Raw genomic sequence first — 24,028 nt, 5'->3', positions numbered from 1 at the left:
ACAAGAAAGTTTGATAAGCAAAATCTGGGCCAGGTTTCTTATAAACAGCATCCCATGAAATATCATCAATCAACATTTTAAGGTGTTCAGTATTTCTTTTGTTGAATATATTGCATTTCTTAATTTTTGACGACCCCTTTCTGACACCAGGCTTGCTGGTAGACAAAACAGCTGCAGGACAACGTGTTCTTTAAGATTTCAAATACAGGACAAGTGGGATAAATTCAGGACACATATTAAATCTGTGTTTATTTAGCTTAAAAACAATTGATATAAGCTTAGGCTATATACAGAATGACATAATTAGGCATGTAGATTTAAATTTTTTATTTGAAAGTATGAACAGCCAATAAGACTCAATTAGCCTATCATTTCCAGAGGTGCAACCGTGCTTTTCCGATCACATGGTGCGCTATCTGGTGTGGCGATGGTCCAGCTGGTAATCTCGTCCAGGCGGAAAACACTAGCGTCCCGATAATATAATAGATCTATGTAGCCTACTGTAGCGTCCAGTTAGCAAGCAGGCAGAAAACACTATCCTCTACGTCAGGGGTGCCCAAACTTTTTGACCCAAGATCTACTTTTCAAGTAGCCAGCCTCCCGAGATCTACCAGTCCAGTTTCAACATCGCAAACGCACACACATCGTTTCCAGCCTGCAGTAACTAACCTCACAACACTTTCTCGTTGTCCCACAACCACTTGACATTAGGGCTGTGAATCTTCACTGGCCACATGATTCGATTCGATTACGATTCAGAGGGCTACGGTTCGATTCCATTACGATTATCGATGCATCTTAAATCGATGCATCACTTTTTCCCCCAATACATGATTTATTTTTTCTCACTTTACAATACAATTGCATTGTATTATGATCCATAATTAAAATAAACAACTGCATGTACTTCCATTATATTTTATTTTATTATAATTTTTTTTTTTTTTTTTTTTCCCCTCAATGCCATGCGATCTACCACACTACCTTCGCGATCGCGATCGACGTATTGGGCACCCCTGCTCTACGTTAACAAGCAGGCGGAAAACACTAGCCTCTACATTAGCATCAGGCTACAGTTCTCAGATGATAGGATAGTAATGCAAAACTTTAGCCGTACAAACACACTTAGCCTATTACAAATGAGTCAGGCTAATTGTAGAGTACTAGAAAATAGTAGACTTGGCTTGCTTTGGGTAGCTAGCCACTACGTTAAGAGGAAAACACACGCGCTATATCAGTGCACAGCAGCGCACACACTGACACACACAAACCTCACCACACTGTCAAAACCCCAACACTCAGTCCCGCCCAGTCGCCCCATTAGCCAATAGCATTTTAGAGAAGCGTGATGTACCTCTAGAGTCTAGGCTGACCAATCAGAAGCAGCTAAAGACAAGCAGTACTAGCATGTTAGTTTGTCACACCTCGTGTGGAGCTGTTTGACAGTGTTACCAAACTATAAAGTGACAGGTCAATATTCTTAACGTATGCCAATTATAACTCGGGGGATTTTAATTTGCAGGATTTTGATTCATTTTAAAGGCCAATGTCCTTCAATTACGGGACAACGGAAACCCTGTCTGACACTTCACTGTAGACAATGTTAGTTGAAAAATTGGAAGATGGTCAGAAAAGTTTTTCCCACTTTACCTAAAGAATTAGTAAAAAAATATTGTCAATTAGTGTAGCAGACATCTCCGTCACCATCACTCTTGGTTTGTAGATGAGGATGTAGAAAGCTGGCGTATAATGTATTTAGAAAATCAGCTACCTGTGAATGATCTGTGAATTTAATTTTTTAATATATCTACTACCGAATCACCTAGAAAGAAAGCAGATTATATCCTCCTTACCTATAGCATCCAGGGTTGATGCAAGCGCATCATTGCCAGTGCACCCAATAATCACTTTTTTCCCACCAAAAAAAGCCACAAGATTATATTCCCACAAATAGTGATTTCAGTACCTGAGCAAGATCAGGTCTCTCAATCAAATGAAATTCCTTGTGAATGAAAATGCATACTCCACCCCCCTATTCTAGTTTTTCTGCAAAGATGTACAGCATTATATTATATTTTTCAGAACCTTCTAATAACCAAGTTTCTGACAAAACAATGACAGAGAAAGCATGTTTTAGAGAAGACAAATACTGTAGTGCGTTAATTGATCAGTGTTTGGGGAGGCTACGCACATTTACATGAAATATTGTGGATGCTGTGTCAGTAGATCCGTGCTGGCATGGCAACCGCTCCTTATTTACCACCACAAGCAGAAAGTGATCATATTCACAAAGAAAAGGCCTGAAGGAGGGCCGCATGAAATACCAGTTTGACGGTTAGAGGTAGACTCGCATTGGCAACATGGCCGCCCGCCACACACGTGTTTACAGTACACAGCAGATACAGATGCCTCCTTTGTCATCATCCTCTGGGTCGTCTTACCACCTGTCAGCCGCTTATTTCCCCAGGTTTGATCATCTGAAGGGTCGGTCACTCAATCCATCCGCAAGACACCACACATAATGAGACTGTGGCTGCTCAATTCCAGTGTTTTTGCACAGTCAGTTGTTGAGGATGAGGGAAAGAAGGAGAAAAAAGGCCAGAGGGAAAGCTACAGCTGTGTTAGCTCCTGACACTGTTGCTGATTTGCTGCTGCCAAGTAAACATATGTCAATTTCACAACACATCAGATTCCTATTGGATTTCCTCTTTGTATAGTCCACGTCTGAAAATATCAGTCTTCCTAGTTACACATTGCAGTTGGATCCGAGCTACAAAAAAAAATCAATTGCGTCACTTGCCCCAGGCGGAGTAAAATGAGTTTGAGTGATGACAGTGATCTGTGGCTGTGCAGCTGAGTGTGACTGCAGCAGCACTGTGGCTGTGCAGCTGAGTGTGACTGCAGCAGCACTCCTTCGGGGATTTCAAAATGTGCAACTCGCGAGTGGAAGTCCATGCAGAGAGTCTAATGCAAATACATCTCCTCTATTTAATGCTGCAAACATAATTCATCTGTTAGACCCATCTGTAGAATACAGCTCAGTGATTGTTTCATGTAGCATGCTAGCTTAGCTTCTGTGTTAGCTTAGCTTATAGGGATACACCTGTGGGGCGAATGAAACACTGTGCTACTAGCTAAATGTTAAGTATTTAATATGGCAATGTAAACTATTACATGCAAATATTGAAATATGAAATATTTGTTTGGATGAGCCATTTAAGGGAGGTAAAATATTGATCACATCAGGAAAATAGATAGATGCAAACTCTAATTATATGAATTTGCAAAATATAGCCTACCATAATAAAATGTATAAGGCGAAAATACGTCTTTACATTGGACTTTTATCCACCCCCCCCCCCCCCCTCTCATTTAGAACATAATATTGAGGACACATTGATTGAGTTTGGTTTTGTTGCAATGAGTTGACCCTCTCACTACCCTAATTTTACCCAAGCATTTTACCCTCTTTGGGGTAAAATGCCTGAACTATACCTAGGTCACCCACTGAAAGTCAGGTCACCGATGATGTCATTCAGTTGTAGATCGTTCGGCCTGATGGCCAGGTCATTACTCTATAGTGATCTCATATTTATATCACCAATGATGTCATAAATCTCTGATGATGTATGTCATACAGTTCTAGATGGCTCGGCCTTCTTCTTCTAATGCCTTTCCGGCAGACTGGATGCCTTGTGGCACATTGATGCCTCTCACAGAATATTACACAAATTCCAGACTCGGGGGTCCGCCCCCTCCTCAATCTCTGGCCACCTCGCTCTTCTATTCGACCACCGTGTTCCTGGACCTCTCAGCCCTCATGCCAGCACGCGGACCTCCCTCGCTACTCGACCGGCCTTCCGCCTCACCCATCCACTGTTTCCTTCCTTCCCTCCCCCCCAGCTCGGCCTGGTGGCCAGATCACTACTATAGTGATGTCATATATCACTGATGTCATAAATCACTGATGAAACACAGTGATGAGGCCTTTTTTTTTTTAAATCATCAAGTGAGTACTAAATGCTCCATTGTCACTCTAGCTACAATCAGGGTCAAATATACTGAGGAACCTCCAGAGTGCCTGAAAAACATTGCATCACACAGTAGTGTGACTCTCAAGGCTGCAATCACAGGGCTCAATTTGGCATTACCTCTCGTGATGCGGTCAGTATTTCAAGTCGAGTAATTTAGTCTGAGGTTAATACACACCAGTGTCTTGGGATTCACACAATATAAATTGTAGATACAGACACATACATGAATCAAAAACAAACGTTTGTCCAAACATCTATCTCTGCGGTGAAAGGCACCCCTTTCATCCCAGAGAGGGGAGGGATGAGGGGGAGGTCTGGATGAAGTTATTGTCTACTTGTAGAACTCGTGCTCCTGCTCGTCGTTCTTGATGACAGTCTTGTATGCTTTCTCAAAGTCTTTGGCCAGGACAATGTACCTGTTCTCACGCACTGCCAGCATGCCAGCCTCCTGGCAGATGGAGTTAATATCAGCACCAGAGATCTTGTCCGGTCTGGACACATAGTCCTCCAGGTCGACCTCCTCAGAGAGATTCATTTTACTTGTGACAGTGGAGAAGATGAGGCGTTTCTGCCTGCGGTCAGGCAGAGGAAACTCAATCTTCCTGTCCAGACGGCCGGGACGCAGCAGGGCCGGGTCCAGCGTGTCCGCCCTGTTGGTGGCCATGATTACCTTGACGCTGACGTTCTGGTCGAAGCCGTCCATTTGGTTGAGCAGCTCAAGCAAGATTCTCTGCACCTCCCTGTCAGCTCCAGTCTGTGCGTCAAAACGTCTAGTGGCGATTGCGTCGATCTCGTCAATGAAGATGATGGCCGGGGCATTTTCCTTTGCCAGCCTGAAGACGTCACGTACCATACGAGGGCCTTCACCCAGGTACTTCTGTACAAACTCAGAGCCGACCACACGTATGAACGCCGCTGTAGTGTGGTGTGCCACGGCCTTGGCCAACATGGTCTTGCCACAACCTGGAGGTCCGTACATGAGGACACCACGGGGTGGGTCGATGCCAATCTGTTTATAGAGCTCAAAGTGTGTGAGAGGCAGCTCCACTGCTTCTCTGACCTCTTGCTTCTGAATGTCCATACCGCCAATGTCTGCATACATCACATCTGGCTTTTGGTCTGACGTCAGCATCATAATGCTGCTGTCAGCCTCTGGAGGGAGGACATCCACCAGGGCATTGCTGTGCTTGTGCAAGGCCACTGAGGCATTGGGCTTCAGCAGCTCTCTGTCGATGGTACTCAGAATGCGCACATAGTAGTTGGACCCTGTGGTGGAGCTGACAATGGCTGTGTTCTGATCTACAGCCTCAAGGAACTGACCAATAACAAGTGGGATGCTCTGTATCCTCTTCACCTCCTCCTGGGCATGGAGGAACTCCTTCTTCAGGTTCTTCTGGTCATCTTTGATGTACTCCTCCTGCACCTCCAGGAACTCCAGCTCCTGCTGCAGCTTCTTGTATCTGGTGTAAAGGTCTTCCAGATCCTCTGGTTCTGGAGCCAGGAAGGGCAGACCCGTCTGATGTCTGGAGCTAAACATTGTTGGCTTGGGCTTGGTCGATGATCTATGTTGTTGCTTCCGGTTCAGGTTTTATTCGTTGGGCTGAGCAAGAGTTGTCAAATTTATAACCTCAGCAGGGAAGTGATTTATGACATCACTGATGATGTCACAATGTCTATGTTCCTCTCAGTGTCACAAATCACTCACGTACAAAAAAGCCATGTGACATCAGTGATTTATCTCTCACTGATGACAACACTGATGGCATCATCACCGATGACATCACAATTGCCCAATTGACATCGCTGATGACACCATAACTGATGACATCACAATTGCTTGAGTGACATCACTGATGACATCACTTACTGTGATATCACTTATGATATCCTCCTTGGCAGTGAGGAACTCCAGTGCCTGCTTCACATTGTATCTTCTATAAAGCTCTCCCAGATCCTCTGGTTCGGGAGCCAGAAGGACCGACCCGTATGATTTCTGGAGCTCAACATTGCTGGCACGTTGTCCGAGAACTCTACAGCTACGGGATCCTCCATGTTGAATTTTTCAATGATGAGGCGTTCCAAGTGTTCCAATGAAGTTAATCCGATGAAGTGTGTGTGTACTACTGCACCAGTCCACCCGATCAGATGGTTGTCACGCATAGACACAGTAGGCTCTTATCAGCCCCATTTCTATCGCTGATAAACCTACTAGTAGGTTGATAAACCTGCTAGTAGGTCGGAATGACTGTTATCAAACAACTTTATATTTAGGCAAATAAAACAATTTAGGATTAGGTTTAGCGTTAGGGTTATGGTCAGGGTTAGGGTTAGAATTAAGCAACAAAATGCATTAAAATGTGATTTACATGTGAAATGTAAACCTATTGCTGATAACGAATCGCTGATAACGACCTTCTGCGCCTACTAGCAGGTAAGTAGGGCCCTACTGGCCGATATGAATGGAGTGATAAGACGCTGATAACGTCGATTCAATTGTGTGACAAATCCGTTGACCAGTCCGTACAGCAGGGAAACAGTCTTTCTTGATACTGCAGTGAATGTGTGGATTGCTCTTCTACATGCTCAGTGGTGCCTCCCCATCCCACTCGACTGGGAGATAGATTCTCGTTCTATACTCCCGCTGGATCCTTGGATTCGTCCTGGAACTCTCTGTATACAATAGGACAAGGTCACATAATTTCTCTCAATTACTATTCTGTAATTAAATCAATTTGTACAGGCTACAGTAACAATAAAAGGAGTGTAATATTGCAGTAAACCCCTATTAATTCAATCTATGTCACAGTTTAAGAGTTCTGGAACCAGAAAGCAGATGAGAAGGCAGAGTAAAAGTTTAACAGGATTTAATGCATGGAGTTTGGTGGGCGGCTGGAGTGAGCAGAGGCAGGCAGGTGATGGAGATCTTGGCGGCAGGTAAGATGGACTTGAACCACACAGCTGGCGGCGAGGTATCTGAGGCACAGGACCGGAACACAGGAAAAGTTGCAGTCAAGGTCCAAACACTGGAAACACTAAAAAACACGAAAAGGCAAAGGAACTTGATTGGAGATATAGTTACCATGTAGTAGACGTAACAAAATGGCGATGAGTAGTTGGAGAACCGGGGTATATGAACAGGAGTGGAGTGATGAGTAGATTGCCACCAGCCGTGCAGATTAGCCAGCCGCCAGGTGCAGGTCTGCCCGTCATACATACAGTACATGCACACAGACACACACACACACACACACACACACACACACACACACACACACACACACACACACACACACACACACACACACACACACACACACACACACAGGGAATGGGGAAAACAGTTTGAATCAATTTCTGTAGGCTACTAAGCTTTTTAATATCTTTATGTGATGTATGGTGCCACTTCCACTGGATGAGATTACAAAATGTACCCATAATTTTTCTCATGCTAGTATACCATACTAGTATATAAATCAATCATATAGCCAGATAAAAGCAGGCTATCAAACCACCTGTTAAAGGCACCTGCCCTTGCAACTACTTAAGCTGTCCAGCACAGTACACTGAGACTGTACAGTGTACTGTCAGTGGTGTGCCATATGTATCCAGTAGGTTGGTTGTTTTTTTGTGTAACTTGTGACCAGTGTTGGGCAAGTTACTTTCAAAATGTAATATACTACATATTACTAGTTACTTTCATTTAAAAGTAATGCTACTTTACAATATTACTTTCTGTGTAGAGTAACTCGTTACTTATTACACTACTTTTGCATTACTTTAACCAAAATAACAGCAGTATCAGAATGACATCGCCGCCACTCAACCATCCCGAAAAATAAATTAAACTGTCTTGAAGTCAGTGTAAATGGCCCGAAATTCTAAATGCTATCCTTTTCCTTTGTTACTGTAATCTATAATGGTTATTTGCTTAAAAATACACAATTTGATTAGGAAATGATTGTATCTTTATTTAAATGTGCTTTGATAATAAATAAATAAAGTAACTCAATTTGTAACTTGTTACTTGACAAAGTAACTGGTATAATATTACTGAAATCCCATTGGTAATAAGTTATATTACTGAGTTACTGCTAAAAGTAATATATTACATGTTACTTTTGTAATGAGTTACCCCCAACACTGCTTGTGACTATCAAACTGTTGATTTACTGGCAATGAGTGAGATCACAATGGAGTGGATGTCACACTCTGAAATCGCATATCCGGTCGTAGCTATTGCGAATTCACACTTGTTTCTTTATTCGATATACAACACAGCAAATGCATAGAAATCTTTCACATACAGAAAATGACTTTGACACAGAAGGGCATTATACAGGCTTGTAGTCCAGCTTGGATTCTAGCTTCTTTGAATCGGCCACCTTGCGCACCGCTTTCATGAAGTCCTCTTGAGTGACGTATTCACGGTCCGAACGGATGGCAAACAAACCTGCTTCTGTGCACACGTTTCTTAAATCGGCTCCATTGAAACCATCCGACAGCTTCACGATAGCTTCGTAATCTATTTCTCCTTGCTTGGTGACGGGACTGGAGTGGATCTTCAGGATGTCCAGACGAGCCTGTTCGTTGGGCAGCTCAATATGGATTTTGCGGTCCAGTCTGCCAGGACGCACCAGGGCCGGGTCCAGAGTGTCAGGCCTGTTGGTGGCCATGATCATCTTGACTCTGTGCAGGGTGTTGAAGCCGTCCATCTGGTTCAGCAACTCCATTAAAGTCCTCTGAATCTCTCTGTCAGCGGAGGTTCCCTCAGAGAAACGACGTCCACCAATGGCATCAATCTCATCCATGAAGATGATGCACGGCTGATGGTCCCTGGCATAGTTGAACATCTCTCGGATCAACCTGGCACTCTCACCGATGTACTTGTCCACAATGGAGCTGGACACCACCTTGAGGAAGTTACAATCCAGCTGGCTGGCCACGGCTCTGGCAAGAAGAGTCTTCCCAGTGCCTGGAGCCCCGTAGAGCAGGCACCCTTTTGGAGGGATGATCCCCACTCTCTGGAACAGCTCAGGGTTTGTGAGAGGAAGCTCAATCACCTCTCTCAGCTCGCGAATCTGGTCAGACAAGCCCCCGATCTCAGAGTACGAGACGCTGCCAGGATCCTCATGGGACATGTTGTACACCAGCGGGTCGACCTCTCTGGGTAGGTACCTCATTATGGTGAGGGTAGTCATGTCTAAAGCCACTCTGGTGCCAGCCTTGAGTTGTAATTTGTCCAGTTGTCTGCGGCATCCAACCACATAGCGAGGGCCGTTGGTGGTCTTGACAATTAATTTCTCCTCATTCAGCTGTTTGAGCACCTCACCGACAATCTGACCAACACTTTGCAGAGCCTTGAGATCATTTTCAGATTTCTCGTACTGCTTAGATTGTTCTCGGAGCTGCTCTCTCAGCTCTTTTAACCGCCCGTCATTTACTTTATGTTCGAGCAATTTCTTCCTATAATCCTGGAGTCCCTTCTCTCTGGGGTCCGCCATGATGATGCCGCACTGAATTGCTCTGTACGTAAGTGATTTATTCTTCTTCTTTGGTGTGACAGGACTGATGATGTCATAGATATTGTGACATCATATCATATCATAGCTCTATAGCCCTGTTTTTATGTTTCCTTTATATGTAGCCTACTGTAATTTATGTTGATTGTAACCTGGCTTGTAATTGCTGCCTTCTTGGCCAGATCACATTCGCAAAAGAGATCTTGTATCTCAAATGTCTTATCTGGTTAAATAAAGGTAAAAAAAAAAAGAAGAATTGTGACATCATAAGTGATGACAAAAAACCTATGACATCATCAGTGATGCCATAAATCTATCCCTGCAGGGAGTTAGGGCAGTGGATGGATAAATCCAGAAGGAGGCGGTAATGCAACATAAAGGATGCCAACTGCCACAGAACACCACAGAAGAAGAATCTATCCCTGCTGAGGTTATCAATTGGACGAGTCTTTTGTCGGTGTCATTTACTTTGAAGGCCAGGGCTGCGGGAAGTGGGGGTGCACCCTCTGCTGTTTTGTATTGGAATGATTCAAATGTGTTTTACAGTATATGTTTTATACTGCGATATTTAGGGTTTAGTTGAAGACTATGAGCAAAGCAAAGAGGGTGGAGATGTTATTTTTTATGTTTGGTTTATAATAATAAGATAATAAAATATAAGTTCAGTGTTTCTGCCTGTGTTGCTGTTTGTTGTAGTGTAAAACGACCTAAAGGGAGAGAAGGTGGTGACATGAAAGTGTGCGAGAAAAGGAGAAAATACTGAATAATGACATCACAACAGTATAATCCTAATGTTAATTTAAAATGAGATATTCCTCTATAATTTGTTAAAAAACATCCAGATTTTTTTCTTCCAAACATCCAGATTTTTTTCTTTAAAAAGACTTCCAAGGCCGTACATATTATTCTTAACATTTACTCTGAGTTGATTGGGTTTTGTCTGCGTTGATTTTCAAATCACTTTGTAAAATGAAGCATCGTGTTAGTTCATACAGGACACGGAAGTCATACGCTACACCCCAGCTGTAATTAGCTGACAGCCCGCTGATTGGATCAGCGTTTAATCATTGACCAATCACATCCATTCTCACAACAGTGCGGTCAATGTAAATACGGATCCCTTCCACACTGATGTTTGCTACTCTAATGCTGCCACAAACATTGCTGCTGCTGCAAAACTTGCCTCCAACAGCCCAGCCTCCACCTTTCTAGTTCAGAGCCTTGCATGGCTCAAAGGTTAAACATGTATTCAATGTCTTGCTTTGGGCTCAGTCTTCAATGTCTGTTCTTGGGTCTCACAGTGTTCGTAACAGAGGCTTCCCAGGCTACAGCTGCCTTGCACTTGATCACTTTCCCAACTGCCTCCATTTTCCTTCTTCCTCCACGAGAGCTGTTTAGTCACTGATCCGCCTCCCCATTTTTAATACTTTAATGACCAATGAGACCATTTAAAATAAGCATTATGCTGTGAATAAAGAATTATGTTCTAATACTGATGTGGGTAAATAATTAAGTGCTAGAGCCATGAACGGAGATTGTGTAAAAGCCAGATGTGATGGATGACTGTGTTTTAAACTTTTAGACATTTCAGAATGTCAGCACTGTGCGGATACTCTTTCCAACATACATGAGGTCAAATCCTTCATTGATCCTCTCAAAGGGCAAGGTGTGGGTCACAAACTCATCCACCTTTATCTTCTTGTCCATGTAGTCTTGCACCAGTTTAGGAACACTTTCCACACTCTTCCAACCTCCAAAGGCGGTGCCTCTCCACATGCGGCCTGTGACCAGCTGGAAGGGTCTGGTGGAGATCTCCTGTCCCGCCCCGGCTACCCCGATGATGATGCTCAAACCCCAGCCTTTGTGGCACGCCTCCAGAGCAGCTCTCATGAGTCTCACATTTCCAATGCACTCAAATGAATAGTCCACCCCTCCGTCCGTCATCTCCACCAGAACATCCTGGATGGGCTTGCTGTAGTCCTTGGGGTTCACACACTCAGTGGCTCCAAAGTCCCTGGCTTTCTCAAACTTGTCAGGGTCGATGTCCACACCGATGATCCTGGTTGCCCCGGAAGCCTGGCAGCCCATAATGACAGCCAGGCCAACGGCACCAAGTCCAAATACAGCACATGAAGAGCCAGGCTCGACCTTGGCCGTGTTGATGGCAGCACCGTAACCTGTGGAAATGCCACATCCAAAAAGACACACTTTGTCCAGCGGAGCTTTCTCGTTCACCTTGGCCAGAGAGATGTCAGCCACCACGGTGTACTGGGAAAACGTGCTGGTCCCCATGAAGTGGAACAACTGCTTTCCCTTGCAGGTGAAGCGTGAGGTCTTGTCAGGGAGCAGGCCCTGGCCTTGGGTTACTCTGATTTTCTGGCAAAGGTTGGTCTTGGGACTTTTGCAGAATTTGCATTCGCCGCACTGTGGCACGTACAATGGAATGACAGTGTCACCTGGGTTGAATTTAGTGACACCCTTGCCGACACACTCAACCGTCCCGGCACCCTCATGACCCAAGATGACAGGGAAAAGTCCTTTAGGGTCACTGCCACTCAGAGTGTAGGCATCAGTGTGGCAGAGTCCTATGGCAAAGATCTTGATGCGGACTTCATTGGCCTTAGGTGGGGCGACCTCCACTTCCTCAATGGAGAGAGGCTTCCCAGCCTCCCAGGCTACAGCTGCCTTGCACTTGATCACTTTCCCAGCTGTCTCCATGTTCATTCTTCCTCCACAAAAGCTGTTTATTCACTGATGCAGTTATGCATAATATAGACATTGTGACATCAGTGATGATGTCACAATGTCTATGATATTATCATCACTGTCTGTCACAAATGACGCACAGAGCCACTGTAACATCATCAGTGATGTCACTGTTTAGCCACTGATGCTGCAATGTCTATGCATAATCAGTTTATGACGGATGATATCACAATGTGTATGAAATCATCAGTGTCTGTCACAAATCACTTATGCACATGTAACGGCATTGTGTAGGTGGTACTTGCAGCAACCCATGTTAAGGGCTTGTCCAGGGGTGGATTCGAACTGCCGACCCTCGACTTGGGAGTCCAGCATGTTAACCGCAACACCAAGAGAGCTAGCTCCCTTGGCGGAGCTGGTTAACATGCCTTTATACCTGGGGAGTGAGTTTAACCAATCCACTCGCTACCACTCGGGACTCACGAGGAATCCGCGCTGATTCAACTCGGTTACACACAGAGCGGTTGTGATGTCATCAATGATGTCATAAAGGTGAGGCTATATAGACCCCTTTCAATGTTTGTGTATTTGGGTGGGCGGCATTTTGCCTCCAGAAGCAAGTTGCAGCATATAACATTACTGTTGGCTTGTTTTTGTAGCAATGGCTGAAGAAAATTCGAGTTTCTCTGAATATGTGTTCACTCTCCGGGACCAACACATTCTCACTCCCAACTCGTCAAGCGTCCGACGTTATGCCCAGAGCCCTTCTCGTCACTTTCAGAAGAGAAAGGTGGTCCCCTCTCGTCAGAGAGCGACGATTGCGGGCCATATCCGGGACTGCACTTGTTACTTGAAATCACACACAGTTTGATGCTGAGAGAAACTTACTGCTTTCCCTCTCAAATTAGGTGGGTTTCCCAAAAAATATGTACTGTATGTTAAAGAGGCTTATCGTCAACTAAATAATACTGAATTTTACCAACCTCTGACATATAATCCAACTGTCTCTCAAAATAGAACTACGAGATTCTACGGGAGGCAAAAGAAAATGGTTGGATTTCTCAAGCTGAACTCAAATTCCTATATAATGAAAATCCACATAATGGCTTCTACATCTACATGTATCTATCTCTCTATCTATTTATCTCTATCTTTCTATCTATCTATCGGGGTCATGCCTATGTTCCCCGCTCCTGCTAAAAAGGGTTCTATGTTCCCCGTGTCCTATGTTCCCCGCTCCCGAAAAAGGGTCCTATGTTCCCCGGGTCGACTTACCTACTGTAAGTGCATACCTGATTGGGGCCACTGATTCTCAGCTTTCATTTGAAATCTTAAGGTATTAGGTATTTCAAAACGGGTAACATTTGTAATACTGAGAGGTGGGTAATCAGTAATCACAGTAAGTGCAGAAAATTCAGCGCTACAGCCAAGAACGGAGATTGTGTAAAGGCTGGATGTGATAGACGATTGTATTTTAGACAGTGAACGTCAGCACTGTGCGGATACTCTTTCCAGCGTGCATGAGGTCAAATCCCTCATTGATCTTCTCAAAGGGCAAGGTGTGGGTCACAAATTCATCCACTTTTATCTTCTTGTTCATGTAGTCTTCCACCAGTTTAGGAAGACTTTCCACACTCTTCCAACCTCCAAAGACAGTGCCTCTCCACAAGCGGCCCGTGACCAACTGGTAGGGTCTTGTAGAGATTTCTTTTCCCGCTCCAGCTACACCAATGATGATGCTCTCACCCCAGCCTTTGTGGCACGCCTCCAGAGCAGCTCTCATGATTCCCACATTACCAATGCACTCAAAGGAATAGTCCACCCCTCCATTAGTCATCTGCTTCAGAACCTCCTGGATGGGCTTGCTGTGGTCCTTGGGGTTCACAAACTCAGTGGCTCCAAATTCCTTGGCTCTCTCAAACTTGTCACGGTCGATGTCCACAGCGATGATCCTGGTTGCCCCGGAAGCCTTGCAGCCCATAATTACAGCCAGGCCAACGGCACCAAGGCTAAATACAGCACATGAAGAGCCAGGCTCGACCTTGGCCGTGTTGATGGCAGCACCGTAACCTGTGGAAATGCAACATCCAAAAAGACACACTTTGTCCAGCGGAGCTTTCTCGTTCACCTTGGCCAGAGAGATGTCAGCCACCACGGTGTACTGGGAAAATGTGCTGGTCCCCATGAAGTGGAACAACTGCTTTCCCTTGCAGGTGAAGCGTGAGGTCTTGTCGGGGAGCAGGCCCTGGCCTTGGGTTACTCTGATTTTCTGGCAAAGGTTGGTCTTGGGACTTTTGCAGAATTTGCATTCGCCGCACTGTGGCACGTACAATGGAATGACAGTGTCACCTGGGTTGAATTTAGTGACACCCTTGCCGACACTCTCGACCGTCCCGGCACCCTCATGACCCAAGATGACAGGGAAAAGTCCCTCAGGGTTACTCCCGCTCAGAGTGTAGGCATCAGTGTGGCACAGTCCTATGGCAAAGATCTTGATGCGGACTTCATTGGCCTTAGGTGGGGCGACCTCCACTTCCTCAATGGAGAGAGGCTTCCCAGCCTCCCAGGCTACAGCTGCCTTGCACTTGATCACTTTCCCAGCTGTCTCCATGTTCATTCTTCCTCCACGAGAGCTGTTCAGTCATTATTTTTGCTAATTACAACATCAGAACACTTACGCAGAGCCATTGTGACATCATCAGTGATGTATGATGATGTCACAATGTCTATGACATCATCAGTGTCTGTCACACGCACAGAGCCATTGTGATATCTTCTTCTAATGGCTTTCTGGCAGACTCGATGCCTTGCGGCACATTGCTGCCTCTCACAGGCCAGGAATTGCTTCATGTACATGCAGAGATCACATTACTCTGACTAGTTCTGTCCTTTTTCTTCTCGGGATCCTTATTAGTAGGGCACGAATGAGGGGTCCACGCACACCCCCCTTGTTTTTTTCTCTAATCTTGGCATCCATAGGGCTTCTAAAATAAAGATTTTGATGATCCCAAGAAAAAAACCTGTCCAAAATGTTTTTTTTTTATTATTATTTTATTACCCCTGAGACCCGCGGGATTGCTGGCAGGAACGCTGGCGAGACTGTCTTTCGGAGACTGTGGCGTGCTCAAATTTGGAATGAAAATGGATTATATGAGTACCCACAAGACTCCCCTGTATAGACATGCCAGATTTATGCATGTCGTCTTGGGCAAGAACCATGCATACGTTTTTTTTGCATTTTCCCCTTTCTGTTTTGTTTTTATATTATTGTTGTGGAGATTGTGTTGTGGGGAGCAGAGGGCATATACTCTGTTATCCCAATCAACACTATAACTGTTTGTCCCTCTGCAAACTGAATAAACATACTTGTATACTGTATATATAAAAAGAATCAGAATCACACAAAAAAATTGTAGTGGTTTAATTACGGCTGATTTGAACAAGGCTGGCACAACGCAAATTTAATCTCTAATACAGACAATTGAAGACAGACGTTTGATGAAGTCAAGGAAATCATTCGCCGGCGAAGATGATGATCTAGAGGTCCCATTGGTCAGTTTCTCTTCCTGGTTACTTCCGTGATGCTGTGGTTGTTGCTCTTGCTGCTGCTGCTAAGTGTGGTCCTCCTGGGACTGTGGCTGAGTGGAGTTTGGTTATAGCTGCTAAGATGAGAGTTGAGCTCAGCAAAGGAGGAGCACTCTTTAACACACATATCATGCTACTATATTTTGATATTGCCCTCAGGCACCTGAGGAACACCCACCAGCCTGCTGTAGTCTCTGCTGTGATAAAAGAGCAGCTCCTTGTCTGGGTGGATCTCTTTGGGAGTGCAGAAGAACAGTTTACCATTGGCAACTACCCTGCCACCAGGTGCTGCGCATCACGGGTCCCCCTTGCCTTGCAGAATAACATCATCCAGTTGCATTCATTATCATCTGTTGTCATGATGCTGACCTCCAGCACATTGTTGTGGTACATCTTCCATATTTGAGGTGTCTTTTTCCAGCCAACAGAAAGATCCACATTGCTATAATGCTGCCCAACCATTGGTCCGAAGCAGGTCCTTGGAGGAATGGCGTCCCGTGCACAAACTTCAAGCAGTTCGTCATAGCCACAGAGACATGGAGGCAGAGTGGATGAGAGAGGCGAGCCCGACTCTGGATGGGCACATCTGGGTATAAAGGTGACTGAGCCATGCTCTGGCCAGTCTGAGGTATATGAGTGCTCACACAGATGGTGTAGGCAGTGACCACAGTCTCCTTGTTTTTGACAAGGTTATCACAAGGACAAAATGCATTCACTTGCTTTGGGGTGTGAGCTCCACTCAGGCAGGTGTGTGTCACCGACAATGACCCACCCAAGGTCATGCTTCTAGGCGAAGGGAGCGTTGTTCGGGCCGTTACACTGCTGGTGTACCTTGTGGACCTAGATAATGTCTCGTCCTAATTATCCCTAATAGGAGCAAAATGTTGATCTGGTGTCTGGTATCCAGAGCAGCTATGTCTTTTTTCTTTCTTTCTGTTACTATCACAAACTGAAACCAACAAAGAACCATAGCATGTATTCGAAGAATGATGAGGATGGACAGTACAGTACACTCCTAAGAGGTGGAATTTAGAAGAGATTTCTTTTGCTTGAAGTAGGCATCGAAACGGCACTGGGCATAGTCCATGTATCCAAACTCAATCTTTGATATCTTGGCTTGAATGATGGACCACAGCCCCCAGAAGAAGTGTGATGCTAATGCATACCTGTTGGCCTCAATGATAATCTCCTCCTCGATCTGTGTCTGGTCCTCATGAATGGGATTCTCAGAGTGTCTTCTCTCTTCCACCAAATAACTATGGATAAAGTGAAGCTGCTGGTCTCTGGTGGGGTAGTTCTCTGGTGTGGCCTTGTAGAAGGGCCACTGGTTGTACCTGTAATCATACATCCACTCACAGAAGTGGTTCCCGAAATCAAAGCCCCTGTAGTTGTAGCTACTGTATTCAAAGTCTATGAGCATGAGTCTCTCTGTCAAGGTGTGGTCCCGGTCTTCCAGTATCAGAATGTTGCCTTCCTGGATGTCATTGTGACAGAACACCACTGGAGATGGAGTAGCTGCGAGCAACACACGGAGGCTCTCTAACTCTGCAGGCAGGTCATACTTCATCAGCTTATTGTACTTTTTCACATGGGCTTCCCGCACAAACTTAAGCTTCATCACTTGATCCATGTATCTGTCAATGGTCCCAAACAGCCACTTGGGCTCTTTGTTAAAGGGCATCACCATCTCATGGAAACGCACCATCTTGGTGGCAATCTCAGCTGAGATGGATGGGTCTGAAAATTGATCTGTACGCATACAAGTATTTGGAAGGTACTGTTCCAAGCGTCCCTCTGGAAAGATGCCGTACAGCCTTGGCCCTAGAGTTCGTTCTGCCAGGATCGCAAACATCACACTCTCCAACACCAGAGAGTCCACTCCCTGTAGGATGGCGCCATAGATTCGGAGCAGCACCACGCGAGGTTCCTCCCCCATGGAGGGCACATGGCCAGGCAGACTACACATGTACAGTAGATTACTCAGTCCACCACTGACGATGCTGATCTGGAAATCAGCCTCTTGGAGGTTCTTCCATGACCCAGAGAGGAAGTCACGGCACCACGCAAACGCCCTGCCCTTGATGTCCCGGTCAACTTCAGCGGTTCGCCCATCCCGGTAGGACTCTGCCTCAGAGTCAACGGTGGTTCCCACGTGGGGATTCTGGGCTCTCAAGGTGCTCCCGTTAACACAAACCAGCATGTTTGCTGTTGTTTTCTTTTCCACCAGAGGCTGTGCAGTGTCTTCTGTTGTAACAGTAAGAATGCTGTTGGTTTTTCTGCGACTCGCTGAAGATTCCCAAACAAGAACACATGTAACATCAGTGCAATGTAACATGATTCCCCTTCTTTTGGTTCAGGCTTGATGGCTGGGCTATGAACAAGAATCGTCCAATTTATAACCTCAGCAGGGAAGGATTTATGACATCGCTGATGATGTCACAATGTCTATGACATCATGACATCACTGATGATGTCACACTGTCTACGTCTGGGGACAGAACAGTCTCACTCGAGCAATTGTGATGTAATCAGTTATGATGTCATCAGTGAGGTCATCACTGACGTCACTCAAGCAATTGTGATGTCATCTGTGATGTCATCAGTAATGTTATCAGTTTGACATCTTTGGCGACCTTGTGATGTGTGCTGCTTATAGACCAACGAATGACAACACGGTCCTGGAGGAGACGGCCAGGCGGTGAGGAGTATTGGGGATAACTCATTAACATATTACATAATATATTACTTTTAGCAGTAACTCAGCAATATAACTTATTACCAATAGGATTTGGTTGAAATTATTTTTTGGGATGGTTCCGGGGCGGCGATGTCATTCTGCTACTGCTGTTATTTTGGTGAAAGTAATGCAAAAGTAGTGTAATAAGTAACAAGTTACTCTACACAGACAGTAATATTGTAAAGTAACGTATTACTTTGAAATGTAAGTAACTAGTAATATGTAGTATATTACATTTTGAAAGTAACTTGCCCAACACTGGCACCGAGTAGGGAAACAATGGCTGGATGGGTCCAGAAGGAGGCGGTAATGCAACATAAAGGATGTCACCGCCATAAAACACCACAGAAGAAGAAGAAGAAGAAGACCTTGTGATGTCATTGGTGACGATGTCATCATTGATGTCATAGATGACAGTGATGTCATTGCTTCGGCAACCTGGCCACTTTCTTTCCTGTGGGCACATAGAACTGTAGTATGACAGCATCGGCGACCTGGCCACTCGGCCCCTAGTGGCCGTAATGACGTAATGAAGCAATTCATCAGCTATTCTGTCTGGAGTTGCAAGGCGCGCCATTGCAAAATTTGACCAAAACTCTGGCATGAGTTTGGTGCGACCAAAATTAAATGCTTTTCATTTCATTTCAAAACATGCACTGGAATCGTTGTCATTCAAAACATTGTCCCACTGTACTCTTCCTTCTTAATTCACTTTCCAGGTTTGTCAGATCACACTTAGGGAATGCGAGATTGTTACAATCAGGGAGGTGTTTTTTTCTCAGTTTCTCACTGCCAAGTCACAATCTGATCTGACGAACCTGAAATTATACACCATAATTATCCTTTCCTCATAAATAAATAAATCTGTGACTGATCTTGTAATCCTTGTAGCACCTGCAACCCTCTGGCTAAAATCAAGATTTTTTCAGGTGGTTCTGGATCCTTGGTCCTCTGCTGGCATGACCTGGGGGGTGCCTCTTAGCTGTCCGGTGCACGGGGCGCGCTGTCTGGCTGCACTCAGCTGCATGGGAGCAATGTGTTCTCTGGCGTCTGCCATCAGGCAACGCCGTCGTGTCCTGGCCCAGGAAATTGCCTCATTGCCAACAGGTGCTGTGGCTCTTTTCCAAACACACCCAGCACAGTTATGCTGTAACCTTTGTAGCACCCTGCCTGCCCAGGGGGATCAGATTCTCCACTGGTCGAATATTGGGCACCTGTGCTGGGGTGGAGCTGCCTGTTTGTTCAATCACTGGTGGTCCGGGATTGAGATATATCACCAGCTAGTAGTAGTAGGACCAGTAGAATTCTTGACCCACACCACTTGCCATGCTGTGTTGACAGTTGTGTGGTCGTTTTGGTTTTCTCATTTGTAATTAGTCCCTTTTGTGAGCAGGTGGAATATAGGACAAAATACCCATGTCCAAATAAATAGTGTTGTTTGATCAAGATAGGTTACTGACCATGTTAGAGTTGATGCGGCCGGGATCTCCTTAGGTTGTTGTAGACATTGTACAGCAGGAACTTGTTAGCAAACAACAGAGGGACAGCATGAAAACTTTCCCTCGATCAAACAGCTTCCTTTGCTTAGAATCAATGGGCAGTGTTGAGAAGTTGCTGAGAGATGTAGGTTAACTCTTTCCCCGCCATTGATGTGTTTTACGTCATTTATGAGACAATCGCCGGGATTGCACTGGTTGCATTTGCGTTGCGTTGCGGCTGTTCTCCGGTTTTGCTCCGTGCTCTGTGCTCCGCCAACACTAACCGGCTGCGTGCAGAGCCCGTCACGGCGCCGCTCCGCCAGACAGCTAGAGTGACGAGACCGACAGGTTCTCACGGTAAAATCGCGCGAGACAATTTGTATGTTGGATAAATACAACAAACAGGCAGAAGATCATTGTTCCCAACTGGAGAAGCAGAGGAGGGGTGGACTTGCTTGGTGTTGTCCTTGTAAAAAGGATGCGTCGTGTCATATATTATTTTGTGGTTTTCCACTTCAATTATTAACTTTTCCTCATACATGTTTGTCCTCTGGCTTGATATTGAATGCTGTAAACACCTCTGCCCTGTTGATTTCATGCCTGGCTCCGCCCAACTTGCTGCGGCTTTGCTCCGTCATCCGTGAAAAATAGAAGCCTTGCGTATCTTTTTCGGAGAGCTCCGGATCGTCGGAGCTGGGACGGAGTAGACACGCAACGCAGCGGAGTAGGTGGGAGTTGACACAATGATTAGAGTGGAAACGTATCGGCTCCGATGCCGTACCGCAGCGCAGACGGACCGAACACGGACCTAGTGGAATGTAGGTTCCCCACCATTGACATGATATCATGTCAGTCCCTGTTTTCACCATCATGTGGTAGATGGTTCTCTTACTCACCTTATGAAATGCTAGTGCACTACCAACACAGAAGCGACCGTGATTGTCCAGAAAAACCAGGAAGCAGAGAAAAGGAACAATCTCCCATCAGAAAAACCTCCATACAACAGCCCCAGCCTGCTGCTCAAAGCACTGGTACCGGCAGCTTGGAGCAAGCGACACGGACTCGTGACAGTCACTTAAAACGGAAGGATTTTTTTTTCACCAGATACCGCAAACGTACACACTTCTCCTCTCAGGTAGATTAGTAATCCGGTTTGTGAGCCCTCACACCGTGTAAATTTCAGCTGTCAGACATGAGCCCCTGATCTCCAGACATCGAGAACCAAAAAGCCCCCCGGGCAAGACGAAAGCGCGACCCCCACCTCCTGAGTGCATGATTAATCTCTCCCTCGCTACGGTGGTACGGTAAAAGTTGTGACCAGAGGCATGTTTGGCCACAAAGGGAAACCAAATCATATGGGCTGCATAGTTTGGTGCAACACCGGCCACTATCCGCCATCAGAGACATGTGATTCAGTTCAGGACCTGTGAAGATGCCTTTTCATTTACAAAATTACATTTTTCTCTGCTTTTTGGGGATGTTTTTGGTGAACACTACCTACATTCAAGTCTTGATAACTAAAGAACGGATAAAGGTAGGATCAAATGTCCCCCCCCCCCCTATGAAAGTAGAGGTTCTGTTCTTTCGTTTGGGATATTCAGTGTTTACATAATCTATAGAAGAAAATATTATGTGGGTCTTGGAAGATTGGTGAAAATGATCAGAAACCCTGGCGGTGGCTGGCGACTTTTCCTTTGAAACTCTGGTGGGGATTGAGTTAAGACACCAAGTAATGATAGAGAGTGTTAGAATAAGTAGGCAGGAAAATGCACGCTCTCTTCCTGCTGCTGCGGCCTGCCCTGGTAGCTGGACTTCTTGTTCTGTGGCATTTTACAGCAGTTGGCATCCTTTATGTTGCATTACCACCTCCTCCTGGACTGCTGCGGCTCTACAGGGGCAAAGAAAGACACATTGCAAAGTCTCACTTTTTACTACATGCAGACATAGCCACTGCTGCACTTTGCTCTGTTCCCACAATTAATGGGAAGAAGATGTAAACGGGCATGATGACTGGCAGCAGCAGGCTGTAGAAATACAGGGTGCTGCTGCGGGTGCAGCCTTGGAGGAAGGTCTCATCCACTGCAGCAGAGAAGAACAGGGCACAGAGAGACATGATCGGCAGCAGCACCACCAGGTTGGACAGACTGAACATACTGGCTCCTGGCTTACTGGCTTCCGGTATACTACTAGCTTCTGACATACTGGCTCCTGGCTTACTGGCTTCTGGTATACTAGCTTCTGACATATTGGCTCCTGGCTTAATGGCTTCTGGTATACTAGCTTCTGACATACTGGCTCCTGGCTTACTGGCTTTTGGTATACTGGGCAAAGAGTCGTCCAATGTATAACCTCAGCAGGGAACGATTTTTGATGTCACTGATGATGTCACAATGTCTACATCATCAGTGATGTCATAAATCACTGATAATATACATTTTGATATCATCAGTGATGTTTATTTGTTTATTTATTTAGCTGATGCGTATAGATGACAGCGTCTTACTGGGGTCCAAGACAACAATATACATTACATGACATGTATATTGTCATGTAAGGTGAGGGGGGGGAAGAGAGATGCCAAGAGATTTTCCCCTCAACCACTGATGTCTCTAAAGCTGGAAAAAAGATTTCAACCACTATCGGGTGGGCCTGTATCGACTGCTAACACGGATATTGAACCGGCCCATCGGCTTTCCGACAACCTAGGTCGGCCCAAAGCTAGGAGGCTTTCAATAGCTAGCAGGCCACAGCCTCAAATAACATCCTTGCTCATTGGAGATTCTGGTGTGAAACACATTGGTAATATGAAAAACACCACTACTCTCTGCTTCCCCGATGAGATGATCTGTGACATAACGGGGAAAATTCCTGAAATCCCAAATTTGTGCCGTTGTCTGATCTAAAGCTTGACACTGGGCCTCTTCTGCAGATGAACCTGCGTACTGCATTTATGCAGGAGTCTGTATCCAGCGTGTATGCCACCTCTAGATGCACTGCACGGCTAGTCAAACAGGTGAAGATGACATGACTCCATACCGTTTAAGCAGACTTCTTCCTCTTTTAACATTAAAAGGACCAAAGTAATCCAATCCCACGTTGGTGAATGGTGTTTCGTCAGGAAAGACTCTTTCTTTTGGCAGATCTGCAATCCTTTGTTCTCCCATCTTTCCTCTGTGACGTCTGCACACAACACAGTCAGATATGACTTTCCTTGCAGCTGCATTGGCGTTGGTTATCCAATATTTTTCCCTTAGGCGGCATAGCATACTGTTTCGTCCTCCATGTCCTAGCTTTTGGTGGATATGACGCAGAATCAGTGTGGAAACAAAAAGATCCTTTGAGAGAATTATGGGATGTTTAGTCTGCTCTGGCATTGCTGATTTATTCAAACGGCCACCGACTCTTAGGACTCCATCCTCCAACACTGGATCCAGTTTGTATATGTGACTGTCCTTCTTGACATTGTTGATGCCCTGTTTCAATACATCAATTTCCTTTTTGAACTTGTTATGTTGCACAAAACAAATTATCGCTTTCTCTGCATCAGCATGATCATCAGGACTTAGGTTTTGACCATGGAGAGTGGCTTTAAAATCCTGAATCCTCCTCTGTATCTCAATCCTTTGAAGTTCAGGGTCCTTGTCACTGACACTGACAGCAGTGAGGATTTCTTTTCTCTTCTGCCGCACCAACATGAGAACCTGCTTCAGCTTCAGAAACCAGGCCACTGCTGTTTTTAGCTTAATCCAAGATGAAAATATATTATATATATATATATATATATATATCACAGACAAACTATTTATCTGCATTAATAGCCCAAAAACAGAAGGCCCAGGAGTGAAAAACCAAAACTTTGAGTGTGAGCTGACATCAGGTGGAGAGAGATAACACTATGCTGTTTGTTTCTCCGGGCTTCTCCTGCTAATCTGCAGCTTTGGCAATCACAGAGAGATTGAAATGTTGGGG

General features: G+C 45.2%; 5 pseudogenes across 5 annotated transcripts; all 5 read right to left on the bottom strand.

The window, feature by feature from the left end:
• Positions 1-4,365: 4,365 nt before the first annotated feature.
• LOC310792986 (26S proteasome regulatory subunit 6B pseudogene) lies at positions 4,366-5,571 on the bottom strand (annotated as a pseudogene). Its single transcript has one exon. The product of its transcript is annotated as a 26S proteasome regulatory subunit 6B pseudogene (transcript).
• A 2,794-nt stretch (positions 5,572-8,365) lies between these two features.
• On the bottom strand, positions 8,366-9,535 carry LOC310793182 (26S proteasome regulatory subunit 10B pseudogene; annotated as a pseudogene). The gene has a single exon. The product of its transcript is annotated as a 26S proteasome regulatory subunit 10B pseudogene (transcript).
• Positions 9,536-11,140: 1,605 nt separating this feature from the next.
• Positions 11,141-12,271, bottom strand: LOC310793183 (alcohol dehydrogenase class-3 pseudogene; annotated as a pseudogene). Its single transcript has one exon. The product of its transcript is annotated as an alcohol dehydrogenase class-3 pseudogene (transcript).
• Positions 12,272-13,733: 1,462 nt separating this feature from the next.
• LOC310792985 (alcohol dehydrogenase class-3 pseudogene) lies at positions 13,734-14,870 on the bottom strand (annotated as a pseudogene). The gene has a single exon. The product of its transcript is annotated as an alcohol dehydrogenase class-3 pseudogene (transcript).
• A 1,989-nt stretch (positions 14,871-16,859) lies between these two features.
• On the bottom strand, positions 16,860-18,044 carry LOC310792984 (choline kinase alpha pseudogene; annotated as a pseudogene). Its single transcript has one exon. The product of its transcript is annotated as a choline kinase alpha pseudogene (transcript).
• Between the last annotated feature and the right edge of the window lie 5,984 nt (positions 18,045-24,028).

This window comes from Poromitra crassiceps (assembly GCF_964638095.1).
Source record: "Poromitra crassiceps genome assembly, chromosome: 18".
Lineage (NCBI taxonomy): Eukaryota > Metazoa > Chordata > Actinopteri > Beryciformes > Melamphaidae > Poromitra > Poromitra crassiceps.
This window is presented reverse-complemented; position numbering and strand designations above follow the sequence as displayed.